The following is a 14,537-nucleotide window of genomic DNA, read 5'->3' on the forward strand; positions in this document are numbered from 1 at the left end:
AGGAATATATAAAACACATGAAAAACTGTTGAAACACCTAAGAAGCTGTTATATATAATAATTCAGTACTTCTCAACATGTACAGCTCGTGACTCCTCAAAATGAAGCAATGTCTTCTCAGACTCCTCTGTTGCACAAAATGGTGAATTTTCACACCAGATGATGATTTTTATTTCCTTTTTCCAGCTATTTTACTTGATTCATTTACTGGAAGAGGCTCAGAGGCTTATTTCACATGTAAAAGGAGTTTATCACATAGATTAAGATCATGATAATACGTTTTATAGATTGGAAATGTATTTTTTTCAATTAATTCCACTAATCATCTCCCCCCAAAATCGTCTCAAGACCCCCCTTGGGGAGTCCTGACCCCCAGGTGGAAAACTACTGCATTAATGTACCATTTCTTACACATGCAGGTGCTTAATTCCATGAAGTGGAAAAAAGTCCTACAGGTTCCAGGTGAATTTTCATATCATCAGAGGTATGATAATAACATTTTTTTCCATGTGAAGTCAGGTTTTGAGGGAGGAAACAGCCAGTCATTTCTCACTGGCACTTTGCCATTTTGTTAATGCTTTGGCTTTACTGTAACACGTTGATGGACAAATACTACAGTGAACAAATAAGACTGACATATTAGATGCTTGATTTATATGAGGAAAAAAGCACTTTAATTTTGGGTGTTGTAGCAACACGTCAGCCCATATATCAGGATTATCACTTGTGGCTATATTAACAGTAAGATGTGGCTGTTGGCAGTCGAGTCGTCTGAATACAGGCTGCACTGTGTCTGTCTTGCATGTGATACACACCGTCCTGCAGCATATTCTTCAGCTGCAGCAGATAGAACATGAACTTTGCTTTTCGATCAATGCTATCCTGGTGAACATAAAGAAATGCCGTCATCACATTGTAACAGTATAGAGATGAAAACTACATGGATCTAATGTGCGGCAATCTTCTCTGCCATCGCCTAAATAAATTCTTAATTAGTCCTGCATTTACTACTTGGCACTTGCTTCCAGTATAATATTTCATTTTGTGAACCTGATTCCTATTGAATGTAAATCCCGACTGTGGATGCAGAGGATGATGGGAGTATTTACTGAAACTTGATATCACATCGGCCAACACTGCTGCCATCTCACTGGACTTCTAGACAGAAAACCCTGTGTGTGTGGACTACACAGACACGATGAAACCTGATCTCTGTGTGTGTGTATATGCGTGTGTGTGTCTTTACACACATGCATGTATGTGTGTGTGTGCGTGTGTGCTTTTGCTTGTGTTGCTGCATGCATACATCTGTGTCAGTGTTGCATATCTGTGTGTGCCTAGTGGTGTGTGTTTGTGTGTGTGTGTGTGTCTGAGGTGTGCATGTGGCTGCATATGTGCAAGTGTGTGTTTGCGTTTATCAGTGTTAGCATATTAAATACCTGTAATGCGAGCGATTAAAGGACCCTAACATGAAAAAATCAGAATTTGCCTGGATGCCACATCTATGTACAGCAGTTTAATATGTTTACCTAGAGATGCTGAGGGAGAACGGACCAGTTGCACAATTGAAAATCAATCAGACAAAGTGGGTGACAATGACAGGCAATGACATGACAGTCACAATTAACGCGAAAAAACATTTCTGTGGGTTATCAATGCTTAAGTGTTGCAATAAAGAGGAAGAAACTGGGAAACAGTCAGAAGGCGAGGCAAATATTCTCCATATATATCAGTCAAAACCATACAAAAATACATACTCACGTAATGAAAGGCACTCAGTTTTATCCGCTGGTAAAATTGTTGGTACTTACCCTTTCTGAATTAGGCACCTGGGGTCATCCACAAGGGCTTCGATTGCACGCGCACAAAAAAAAAAGAGCAATTTTCGTTGCACAAAGAGAAAGCGGAGTCTATATCAAAAACATTAAACCCACTTGAAATTTTCACAAAAAAAGATGTAAAAAAAAAAAAAAAAATGGAAGTAAGCTCACAGAAAAGATGCTAAACCTTAAAAATGTTTTTTGGTGTTTGAGAAAATGGAAGGTTGGTGGGGTGGTGTTGGGGGGGCAGGTCGGTCCAAAATACCTAGCGATAAGACAACTGGTATAGTCTACGTTGGTCTCTAAGGAAAAAAAGGACACAGTCTGTCTCCATTGGCCAGTGGAGAACACTGATAGATATGTTTTTGCTGGCATGGGTTATGTTTTTACTCAGAACTGACAGACAGACAGCCCCCATGCACACAGGTGCTATTCAAGGAAATCGTGTAAAAGTGACGTCACTGAGAAAAATCTAGCCCACAACCTTTTCAGCGTCAAAGTCCCGCCCTCTACATGTTGCTCTGTTCATATTTTTCCCCATTTTCTCTTTTTTCTCCTTATCTCTAGGTCTCTCTCTCTCTCTCTTCCCCTTTGTCCGTCTTTCTCCATCTTTGTGGCTTTCTTTCTCTCTCTCTCTCTCTCTCTCTCTCTCTCTCTCTGCCTCTGTCAGTCTATCTATGAAGTACATTTCAACAACATTTCAACAACAAAAGTACAAAGCCGTAAACACACATCTGCTGTGTTCTCGCACAAACCCTCAAAGGCATCTCTCCATCTCTTTATCTCTTTTTGTCTCCATCTCCATCTCTCTACCTCCATCTCTCTCTCTCTCTCTCTCTCTCTAACACACACATAATATAGGTTGAATACGCTATAAATTGTTCGCTGTTTGTTTTCATTCTGCCATCGCCGGTTGAATGAACAATGCTGTGAACATCTTTGGTTCTCCGCTGTTTGTGTGGCTTTGCAAATGCGCACATCTCCCGACGTGAAACCGCCAAATGAAGCTTCCCCAATTTTCATAGCCCTCCAATTTGGAGCACGCCCGTCTCTCTAATGCTGAAACACCACTTTGTGAAATTACAGTACAATTTTGAAAAGTAGAAACAGGCAGCAGGCAATTCAGGTGCTCAGCCTCCGCAACAATGGAGTGCTGGCCTTGGTGATGGTTGCTAGGCGATGGAGGAAATACAATGGCCTCCTTGGAAACCAAAGGCCCTTAAGTGGACTGACAGGAACGAAAGCACACACACACACACACATACGCACGCACACACACACATACAAAAATAGACCGATGTGGGGAAAGGAGAGAGCAAGTGAAGCTGTGCACCTCTGTGTGTAGACGCTCGACCGAAATATTGCAGTTGCTGTTTGGAACATGGGGAGGGAACGGATTGAATAGGCGAGAATCAGCTTTCTTTTTTTGGGCAGTGCACACACAAGAAGCAGGCAAAATGGTTGGGCTTGTGCTAGATATATGAAAAGCTGCAGGCTCGTATCGAATATATGATAAGCTGTAGGCCTTTTTTTTTGTTTTTGTAGACTATGTGGGACTTTCTGATAGTGGTGGATAATGTTTCAGACTGAGCATTGTATTGACCGATCACATGGTCAATAGAACAACAATCAATGGCTGTCTGCCTCTCCATCTGTCTGTTCATCTCTTCCTCAGTCCTTCCATACATCTATCTGTCCGCTGCCCATCCGTCTGTCCATCCAGCCATCAATCCATCCAATCAATTGGCTAATCTCTGATGAGAAATACCTAATAATACGAAAACATTATCACACACAGTATCACCGTTTCATCTCAATCTCTCATGTTTTTACCCCAGGAAAATGCCCAGATAGAGAAAAGAGGCAAGAGGAAAGGCGGAAACATATTTCAGCCAGGAAAAAAAAAAGGTTTAATTAACACACAAGAAACATACAAGATGTGGAATAACAAATGTATTGGTTGTAAATGGAGATCTTGACTCTGCGATGAATCAAATCCCAAATCCTCATGATGCTGCTCAGACTATACAGCTGGCTTTAAACATATCTATTTTTTTCAAACCTTCATTTAACCAAGGAGGGTTTGTTGAGCGCGGCTGCTCTTTTTTCGGCAGCATTCGTACAGTCCCACACAAAAAAAATAATAGTGAGTTCAGCTGCAAAATGAAGGCAAATTAGAGAGTGGTCTTAAAAACAGCAGTGGTCCACTTGGGGATGACAATGGCCGCTGTACAGTACAAGACTGCTCTTTTGTTGCAGCCAGATCAGACAGGTGCACCTTCCAAGAGGCTGACAGGAGCGAAAGGTCTTTGATTGGCCTGAAAAACAATAATGCAACATAAAAAGAAGAATATATTACGGTAAATGTATTTTTTCCCCACTTATTTGTTGGTCCTCTTGACAGTCTGAAGCGTTCTGTCGCATAATAAACCCGAACGCAACGAAAATAACCTGATGAGATGTCCTTTGTCGGGGATATAGCATACGTTTCAATGGAGTTGTATTAATGCAACAAAGGGTGTACTCAACACGACGAGGCCAATGTTAATTTCTTCATTTCTGCGGAATACAGATCAGCGATGGCCGCCACACTTTGGCAGCGCAGCTTTGATAATGACAACGCAGCGGTCGAGCATCCCGGCCATGTGATAAACACCGCACAATAGAACGACTAGCCAGGCACATGCTGACCTTCTGAGACATTTTTAACAACCCTGAAAAATACTAAGAAGCCCAGTAGCCTATCTCTCTGGAAGTACTCCCCTTCCCCTTCAATCTCATTTCCCTCCCCCCCCCACATGTCTCCCTCGTCTGCTGAAGAGAAACTGAAGCACCCACTTCAAGCCGGCGCTATTATTTGCTCCTCTCGGGGCCCGGCCCCTGAAGTACTCCACTCAGTTAGGGCCTGTAATGTAGATTCCATTTCAGCTGCTATTAGGCCTCATCCTCACTAGCAGACCTGCCTGTTGGTTATTCTCTCCCGCACCCCCCCCCCCCACCCCCACCCCTCTCTACATCCTCCATGCCTCGCTTCGACACGTGTCCGTCCGTCCCTCCATGTCCTCTCCCTCCCCTCATCCAGCCCTCTCCCCCTCGCTCCTGCACCCATCTGTCCCCTATCCCATCCCTCTGTCTCCCCACTCCAGCACTCATCTGACCACCCCTCTGTCCCCCCCCCCCACTCCCTCCATCCCTCCCTCCATCCACTCCACTCCCATCCCCAGCCTCGCCCCCAGGGGAGCCCTGCAAACTGCTTATTCAACAATCGCCCGCCATAAAGATATGTAATGACATTTTGGAAGGCAAAGAGGCCTGTGTGGTTTTTAATTCATATTTAATGGCTGTCAGGCTAAATAGCCCACTATCCTAAATGGGGGAGAGGCTGCTGCTCTTCCACTTAAGACTGAGAGCTGTCTGGCTGCGGAGAGCTGCTGGCTGGCCGGGGCTGCGCTGCTGCTTTCTGCTTGTTCTCCTTTTGGAAAAGCACTGAATGCAAGAGGCAAGCTGCTGGTGACGCAGTGAGGCTTGCACATGAATTATCTTTCTGCAAATAGTATAGAACAAAAGCTGATTCGTTTTTTATTAGTGTTACACACTAATTGTCTGTATATGTGATCTCTGCTTTGTTGGGTAGTAATAAAGTGACTTATACTTTAAAACCTCTGTGTGATTCTATGGTCATGCTTTTTCAAAACAGAAATCGCCATAAACTTGTAGCTTACAATCAGCAAAATACCGTGATTACATAGGCATTCAGCTCTTTTATCCATGAGCGATGAATGAGCAGGTAGGGGCTCGGTGTCAGGCTCAAGGGGAATTCGGCAGGATGCTTGGCTGTTGATAGACTCACACTCACTGCAGAGATGGAACATGTGAACATAGGCTGCGGGACTGTCTCTTAAACCACTGATCCACCGTGCCGCCCTGTTGTTTCACAACACTGTCCATAGCAGTTAAATTCCTCTCTGTGGAAGCTGAATTTTGTCAGCTAACATGTTAACATGTCAAACTGATACAGCCCAGTAAGTGTCACCTTTCCGGGTTTGTTAATTTATAGAAATGTATACAGTTTTTCATGCTACACCTTTTTTTTTTTAAACCTGTGACAAAGTTCAGTCTATCCAGGAAGGACAGTGGAGAAGAGTTCTCAGGTTTAGTCCAGATTTTATTCAGCACCAACAAACCAAAGGTAAAACACAACAACCCAAAATTGGCACTACTGGTGCTAGCACAAGTTCCTGCTTTATGGGATAAGTCTAATAGTCTTTATGTTCCCTTCTGGGGATGAAAGCAACAGCTACAGCTATATGCAGAAAGCCTTCCCAGCCTTGCAGATGCAGGACTTGTCTCTTCTGCTCCTCTCTCAACGCTGACCAGCTGGATCGCTCCTCCTTCTCCTCCTCCCCACCACCTCTATCAGTCACTGCCTCTCACTAAACTCTATCCAGGCAGCAGCCAAGAGGTTTGAGATGCGGGCTTCTGACCGGCAGGTATCCACAGACTGGCTGGGAAAAAAAGCTGTGATGGGGAAAGTGAGTGAGAAATGCTCTCTCCTCACTCAACAGCTCCTGTAGAGGCCCTTGAGCCAGGCAGCTAACCCTTAGTTCTGCTCAGCGGCCAACAGTAGAAGACTCTGGTTGTGAATCAGGGTGTTGCTGAAAAGGAGCATGCATGGTTAGTCAATTTTCACGGGATAAATAAAATAAGAAATAAGCAGGGTGCGGTCTATCTCGTAATTAAACGCTGCATACACTGCTCTGCTGTCAAAAAGCTAAAAATGAGTTAACAAGCAACACAAAATATAGTGGCATTCTCTGGCTGATCTATGGTAATTGCATAGTAGGGCTTTCAGAATGCGCAAATTTAAAACCTGGAGGGCCATTTATAATCTTAGACGGCACATTTGGCATAATATTTGGCAGAGCAGTGGGACAAATGTCTCTGAGTGTTTAACAATAAAGTAGACTGCCTGGCCATTTGCCATGACTTCATCGTAATCATATTTGTGTATAACAACTGAAAAGTGCTGTAGTTTGTCCAGTCAATAGTCTAAATGCAATCATACTCGTGAAATAGTAATTGATTATCGGTTAAAGTTAATTACAGACAGAAAGACTCTCCGTCTCTATCTAAAATTGGCGCAGCCTTCAGAAAATATCTCCAGAGGCATTGTTACATTTTTAGATATCCAGAGATATATTTAATCTGTGAATATAACGGCCAATAGAGCTGTGTCCATTCCCCCACAGTTAGCCAATGACTGACCAGCGCAATATGCAGCATGACATCAGAGCATCAACAGCAACATTAAGTCATCATCGTGAAACAAAGAGCCGGCCGTTGGGTAAAGAAGCACGATCACTACTACAAAATATTGATGCCCCGGCTGCCTCGTCTCTTGTTTTTTTTCTGAGTGGGGTCCAGGCGCTGAAATGTAAATAAATCTATCGGGGCAAGGAGCTGGGGGCTCCAGTTACCACTCCCAACAATCAAGAGGCTTTTCATGCTGCCCTGGAGGGCCATTCCTGTAACGCTAGCACACTGGAGAGAGCCACAAATCATCATCTCTCTCCTCCGCTCGCCCTCCCTCTGCCGCTCTCTCCTCCTCCTCCTGCTGTTTCTCCACCTCCTGGACTCTGCTGCGTCTCTCCCTCGTTATTCCCCCCTTTCACTCTCTCTCTCTCTCGCTCTGTCACACACACACACACACACACACACACACACACACACACACCCCGCTGTCCTCCATTCCTCTGTTCCTCTTCCTTTCTAACCTTCTCTCTTTCTAGCACCTTCCTTTCATTCTTAATGTTCTTCATTATAATCTCCTCATGCTCTGTACTCTCCCACGGTTCTCTCTTTATATTCTCACTCCTACTCTCTGTTCTTCACCCCCCCCACCCCCCACCAACACTCTTTAGTGAAGCTTACACTATAATCAAATGAAAGACTACAGCCATAATACCAAATGTCTCAAGGTCCCAAATTTTCAGCATATTTGTGAGTCTACCTTGGATCAGCACATGGTTATGTTACTTTTCAATACAACATGTATTCAGAGTATGGGTTGCCAATAATGTATGTTACATCGAAAATTAATTCAATTTCTATAAATAATGTGTGTCGACCCAAAGTCGCTACATGGATAAGTTAAAAATAGCATTCTTTTTAAAGGGGCATTAAGTGTGTATGACTTTTATGAACCATCTATCCGTGACCAAGAAATTGCAGCAACATCGACAGGTCTCTGCTTACGGTGGCCTGTAGTTGACAAAATTAAAAAAGTTACATTTTCACAACAGAGACGAGAAGAGCGGAGATCCAACAGAAATGTCTAGCGAAGAGGTAATATATCACAATCCAAGATACTGTAATAATACTATTACTTTGTAATTTGTTTTTGTTTTTTTGTTTGTTTTGTTTTACTTCTAAATGTCTTGTGACGCTGGTTGCTCCCTCGCAGCCCCGTCCTCCCTTGCTGCGCCGGGGAAAATGTGCAACACAGTCTCATCAAATTTTGTGAAACAAGCACAAACTCTGAAATCCAGATTATGTGTTGTGGACACAAGTGTGTTAAATTATGTTCCTGCAGTATGAAATGATTATGTGACAGCAGTACGAATTGGACAAGCCATTTTCACCTGTTTATCACATGAAAAGGTTAGCTAACAGTAAAGTTGAGGCAAGTAAAACAACTTTGGTTAAGGTTAGGCAAGTAAAGCAGGTTGGTTAAGGTTAGGGTTTTGGTCACGGCTAAACAAAATAAAATGTTTTGCTGAAAATGAAAAATTCAGTAGAAAATTCTTTGCATAAGTTGGGACTCCCATGTCACCAGAGTTAAAAGCAAAAGTTTCTGCCCATCTGCCACCTCAACCTCCAAACTTTTCAGTGATAAACTACTGCTGTTTCTACTTGTGCCACTTGCAATCGTCGTAGGGAAACATATTTACTTTGTGCTTCTTTCACGAAATTTCAGGACATCAGGCTGAAATGCAAATGGGAGGGTTAGTGGGTTAGTGGGTTTTGAAAGCCTGAAATCTCAGCACTTGCCACAGTAATCAAGGTAGTCATTGGTATTGATCAACAACCCTATCAACACATATATTATGGTCATTTTATTGCACCTTTAAGTGTACAGAGACACGGGTGGTGGATGTGGATTCTCATGTCGTCTTATCTCCAGCCAGTAGCGTAACGAGTCAGCGTCGGGCCCCAATGCAAGATGGTCAAAGCGGGCCCTGCCCATCACAATGCATCATAATGTTCCGCTTGCTATTCAGTCTGCGGCCTGCCTTTCTCCTGCCTCTCCTCCTCCCCTCATGACGTAACATAACGTAATGTCAGTAGCGAATGAAAGAAGTGAAAGCGCGCAGCTTTAAAATGACCAGCAACAGTGAAATGCACTGCACAGCTGACCCCTAAGGGCGCCCCTCTCTTCTAACTCTTCTAACGCAGTAGTAAGCATGTGTCCATAATCACCACAACCCAGAATTCCGCGGGGCGGGGGTGCATTTTGCACATCAAATCGCCCATTAATCCTTATTTAAACTTAATTTAGAAATGTAACATAGAGGAGTCAATAAACTATATGTAAAACTGTTTTATGTTATTGTATTGTTATTTATTTGGTGAATGAATGACATCAAGTATGTGACACCATGGAGCAGATGACTTGGCTCATTGAGTACTATAAATACTTACCGCTTACCAATAATGTTCATTGGTTACGTATATACTGTAGACTCAGGGTTCGAGATCTTATGATACGACAGTGGCGAGAATAAGTGGGGCCCATGCGTGCGGGCCCTAAACTGTTGCGGGCCCCAATGCAGCTGCATTACCTGCATATATGGTAGTTTCGCCGCTGTCTCCAGCCGTTAGAAACCTGTTGTAGCTGTTCCACACTGTGGAGAGTGATGATGCTATCTCCGTCCCCTGATCAATGCTGTTCTGAGCCTGTCATTGATCTGCCTGTGTGGGGCTCTGGGACCCGGCCCGCTCTGTTCTGACCCGCAGAGGCCAGCCGGGTCACGCAGGTCGCCGCCACAGTTTGGACTGATACCGCCAGAGGTTAATAAGCTCTGGGTAAACACAATAACATGACACCGGGACGGTTAGGGCTTGGTGCTGCTTGGTGTTTTTTCTCAGTCAAACTCAGTAGATGGGGAGGAAGTGTTAAAGCATTTTGTTTCTCTCTGTCATTTTGGTGATTTAGCAAAAGTTTGTGCTATGAATTTTTTAGATTTCATCCAGCTTGATTACGGTGAATGAGGTGCAAGAGAGGAAGATTTTACTTACAATCTGGAGGCTTAAATAATCACTTTGGAGTCTTATAAAGGAAAATGTGATGTGCTCGAGGACTGTTCTTTCTCATATAAAACTCAAGAAAATTGCAGGTGCACTTGAAGAAAAAAGGTTTGGTGCATTACATGAGGAAAAACAACTTCAGGCACTCCAGTGTGGAGCAGGAACAAGTCAGCTTAGAAACCTTAAAATAAAAAGCATTCATTGTAACATGGCTTGTACACTTTAAAAGACCGACCGGTTTCAACCTGTACAGGTCTTCATCAGGGTTCAAAATCACTTTGGAGTTTTCTTCTAATTCATGCCACAATTTCAGCTTTTTGTGCAAAGATGATCGGCAGCAACACAGTGTGTCTGTCTTCTTGATCAATACGCTGGAGGATATGTTTACAGTAGTGAGCTCTTGCCCTGGGTAATAATTTCATCTCCATGCACAGCGTAATTTCTCCTCGCCCCCATGTGAGTAACTAGATCTCAGCTCTCTTCTTCATGTGTGATTTCCCTGAGTGCCCGCTTAGGTATCAAGCTGCCATGCGGATTAGTGATGGTCTGGAAAAATAGGAAATGGAAAGCGAAAAGGGTCCTATGAGCTATTCATGGTCCTCGTTTATTAAAAAAATGATTTGGTTTCATCAGTGATTCCATGATAGAACTGTAAAGACAATGATGAAATTGAAATAATATCTGTGGCATTAATTTTTACACCAGTTGGAGAAATCAATTTACCTGGACGATTTTGGCTTTAAGGTTTATCATTTTCATGCTTGGATTTGGTTGTTAAAGCAAAATTTGTGCACAAGATCCTTTTATAACAAGGCAAAAGGAAACATGTCTTCCCCCACGAATGATGCAGGCGCCCATTCGGCCAATCAGTAACAAGATGCATCATCCCTCCAAGTTTTATCAAAATCAGACCAGTGGTGTAGCAGTTATGGCCTTTCAAAGTTTGAAATTTCTACCGTTAACGATAGCGCCCCCCATTAGACCAATCAGTTTCAACTGTCAAAATGCAGTTTCATTAAAAAAAAAAACAAAGTGGTGTGTGAGACATCGAATTTGAGTTAAAAATCATGACTTTTTATTAGTCACGTAGTTTATTTGTTTAGCCCTGAAAAAAAATGGAAGAAACCTTGGGAAAGTTCCCCTTTCTAGGACGTTCAACAGATGCCAAGAGTGGGCAAACAAAGATTAAATACTGATAACAAAATGAAGTAAAACGAAGTAAAAACAATAAGAAAACTGAGATACCTCACCTGAGATATCGTGTTTGACAGACAGATGGACGGACGGACGGACACACTCAGTGGGGGACAGCGACACCCCAGCTTTAGGAACGGAGCTCTGGGTTTTGGCCCCGGTCCAAACCACTCGACAGCTCCTGCACCAGTCTCTTGACTGGTGCTTGAACCGTCCCGGCTGTGTGTGTGTGTGTGTGTCAGAGGTGTAAGTCAACTTTGCTCGAGTCCCAAGTCAGTCTCAAGTCAAGTCGGAACAAATCAAGAGTCCAGTATCAATTTAATATCTTAAAGAAAACAAAAATGTTTAGAACTTTTCAATGCACTATGGTTTTAATAGGATAAAAACTTGGTAAGAGCATCATGAGTTTGATTTCTATAATCAGTTTCAACTTCAATAAATTCAATAATTCCATACAAATTCAGAAAACAGAATTTAAATTCAGTCATCTGCTGGAACAAATCTCATCACTTTCAATCTAAGTCATTTACACAAACACAAGATCTTTTGTCAAGACATTACATTACATTACGTCATTTAGCAGACGCTTTTGTCCAAAGCAACTTACAATAAGTACATTTTGTCAACAGTAGTAAAACCAACTGTGCATCACAGTCTTCATCAGCTAAGACCTTTAATAGGAATAAGTAGCATTCGTTGAAAAATTTTTTTTTTTCTTTTAAAGTTTAAGAAGGGTCCAGATGTAACCTGAAGAGATGTGTCTTTAGTCTCCGCCGAAAGATGGGCAGTGATTCGGCCGTTCTGACAGAAGGGGGGAGCTCGTTCCACCATTGTGGCGCCAGGGATGAGAAGAGTCGCGACCGGGATGAACGACTTCTGAGCCCACGTAGCGATGGAGGGGCGAGGCGACCTGCAAGGGTGGAGGAGCGGAGGGAACGAGACGAGGTTTGGAACCTGACCATAGATTGCAGATAGGGAGGGGCAGTCTGATGTACTGCCCCTCCTGTAGGCGAGTACCAGTGTCTTGAATTTGATGTGTGCAGAGATGGGAAGCCAGTGAAGCGACCGGAAGAGGGGAGTGACGTGAGAGAATTTTGGTTGGTTGAACACCAGATGGGCTGCAGCGTTCTGAATGCGCTTTAAAGGTCTGATGGCAGAGGCAGGTAGCCCGGCCAGAAGAACGTTGCAGTAGTCCAGGCGGGAGATGACAAGTGCCTGGACCAGGAGTTGTGACGCTTCGTAAGGAACGCCTCGTAAGGAACGGGAAAATTTTGCGGATGTTGTAGAGGGAGAACCTACAGGAGTGGGTTGTCACTGCAATGTAGGCAGAGCTGGACAGCTGGTTGTCCAGGATCACCCCGAGGTTCTTGGCAGTCTGAGAGGGTAACACAGTAGTGTTGTCAATGGAGATGGAGAGGTCTGTGGGAGGGCAATCTTTCCCTGGGAGAAAGAGTAGCTCCGTCTTTTCAAGATTGAGCTTGAGGTGGTGCACAGACATCCAAGCACTGATGTCTCTGAGACATGTGGAGATGCGTCCATCAATTTGTGTATCTGAGGGGGGCAAGGAGAGGTAGAGTTGAGTGTCGTCGGCATAGCAGTGATAGGAGAAGCCATGAGAGGAGATCACATGGCCGAGGGATTTAGTATAGAGAGAGAATAGCATGGGCCCCAGGACTGAGCCCCGAGGGACACCAGTGTTAAGAGTGCAGGGTCTGGACAGAGATCCCCTCCATGAGACCTGGTAAGAGTGGTTAGATAGATAGGATGTGAACCAGGAGTGTGCAGATCCAGTGATTCCCAGTTCAGATAGGATGGAGAGACGGATTTGGTGGTCAACTGTATCAAAAGCAGCAGACAAGTCAAGGAGGACAAGGACAGAGGAGAGGGATGAAGCCCTGGCAGTATGCAGGGCCTCTGTGACAGCAAGGAGTGCACAGTCTCAGTAGAGTGAGAAGCCTTGAAACTGGATTGAAGAGGGTCCAGGAGGTCATTCTGGGAGAGCTAGAGAGAAAGTTGGTTGCCTCCCCCACAGGGAGGCACTGGACTCCTCCAGGGCTGACAGCAAGAGGCTGACGCTGTAGAATGACTGTGCCAAAAAGTACCGGTTCACCAGAGGAGTTCAAGCCACTCCCAGCAATTAACAACTAGTTGAACACCAACTGGCCAACACAGATTTAACTAAAACAGAAAGATAGCACAGTAAAAAACAAATAGCTCACCAAGTGCTGCTAGATGCCAACAAAAGTGCTCTACTGACCCAAGCTGAGATAAAAACAGAAGATTCTACACTGCAGACAAAATGTGTCTGCAGTGACATTAGAAATCTTTGCAAGTCATCAGTACAAGTCACAGTCAAGTCCCACGTCACCAGAACCCAAGTCAAGTCAAGTCTCAAGTCTTCTCTTCATGCATCAAGTCAAGCCTCAAGCAATTAAAATAGTGACTTGAGTCTGACTCGAGTCCAAGTCATGTGACTCGGTGTGTGTCCCTGATCCCCTGCCCCTGTATTACCAAGTCTGGTGTGTGCCTTTGACATGGCTGACAGAACCCATGCAGCATCAATCTACTGTAATTACTGTCAGGCTTCCGGCGGGCCGCCTCTCCCCGCCTGGTGACCCGGCCCCATCCATCCTGCCCAATTGGCAGCTTTATAGCCTTCTTCCAGGACCCTTTCCAGTTGGCCAATGGGAAGGGGGCGAGGCGGCGGGCCGTCCGAACGAGGGCCGAACAATGGGATACATTCGGATTAGGATGTTGCCCAGGGGTTAGTAGTCAGCGCTCTCACCAATTAAATCATTACCCAGCAGTCACTTCTGCTGCTTATCAGCTGTCTGCCTCCACTCTGCTGTCACACAGTTTCATATTCAGGCTCTCGCTGATTATCGTGTTTTCAAGATATTTTCAGTCGTCTACCTGCCTGTTATTGTGTTTTTGTTGTTTCTTTTGTATTTATTGTGTTTAGTGACAGATTGACACAGAAGGCTATAGAAATGCTTGAGACCGCTGTTCAAGTTTCATTCACTGAATCCTATTGAAAAAAATTATCTTTTTTTTTAAGTTTAATCAAATTCCATGTCATATGTCATCAGTATCATCATCATCATCGGTCATCATCTTCTTCTTCTACTTTCTTCTACTTCTTCTTTCCTCATGTTTTCTGTCTCATCCTCTTTCTCTTCATCATCATCCTCCTCGTTTGCCTCCTGCTCCCTACCT

The 14,537-nt window shown here is 44.0% G+C and overlaps 1 pseudogene; it reads right to left on the reverse strand.

The window, feature by feature from the left end:
* Positions 1 to 12,046: 12,046 nt before the first annotated feature.
* On the reverse strand, positions 12,047 to 13,951 carry LOC139646076 (uncharacterized; annotated as a pseudogene).
* Between the last annotated feature and the right edge of the window lie 586 nt (positions 13,952 to 14,537).

The sequence above is a fragment of the Centroberyx affinis genome, unplaced genomic scaffold (genome assembly GCF_046629955.1).
Source record: "Centroberyx affinis isolate AG114_WGS23_722 - 3 ecotype Tasmania unplaced genomic scaffold, CSIRO-AGI_Caff_v1 ptg000948l_1, whole genome shotgun sequence".
NCBI classification, from domain to species: Eukaryota; Metazoa; Chordata; class Actinopteri; order Beryciformes; family Berycidae; genus Centroberyx; species Centroberyx affinis.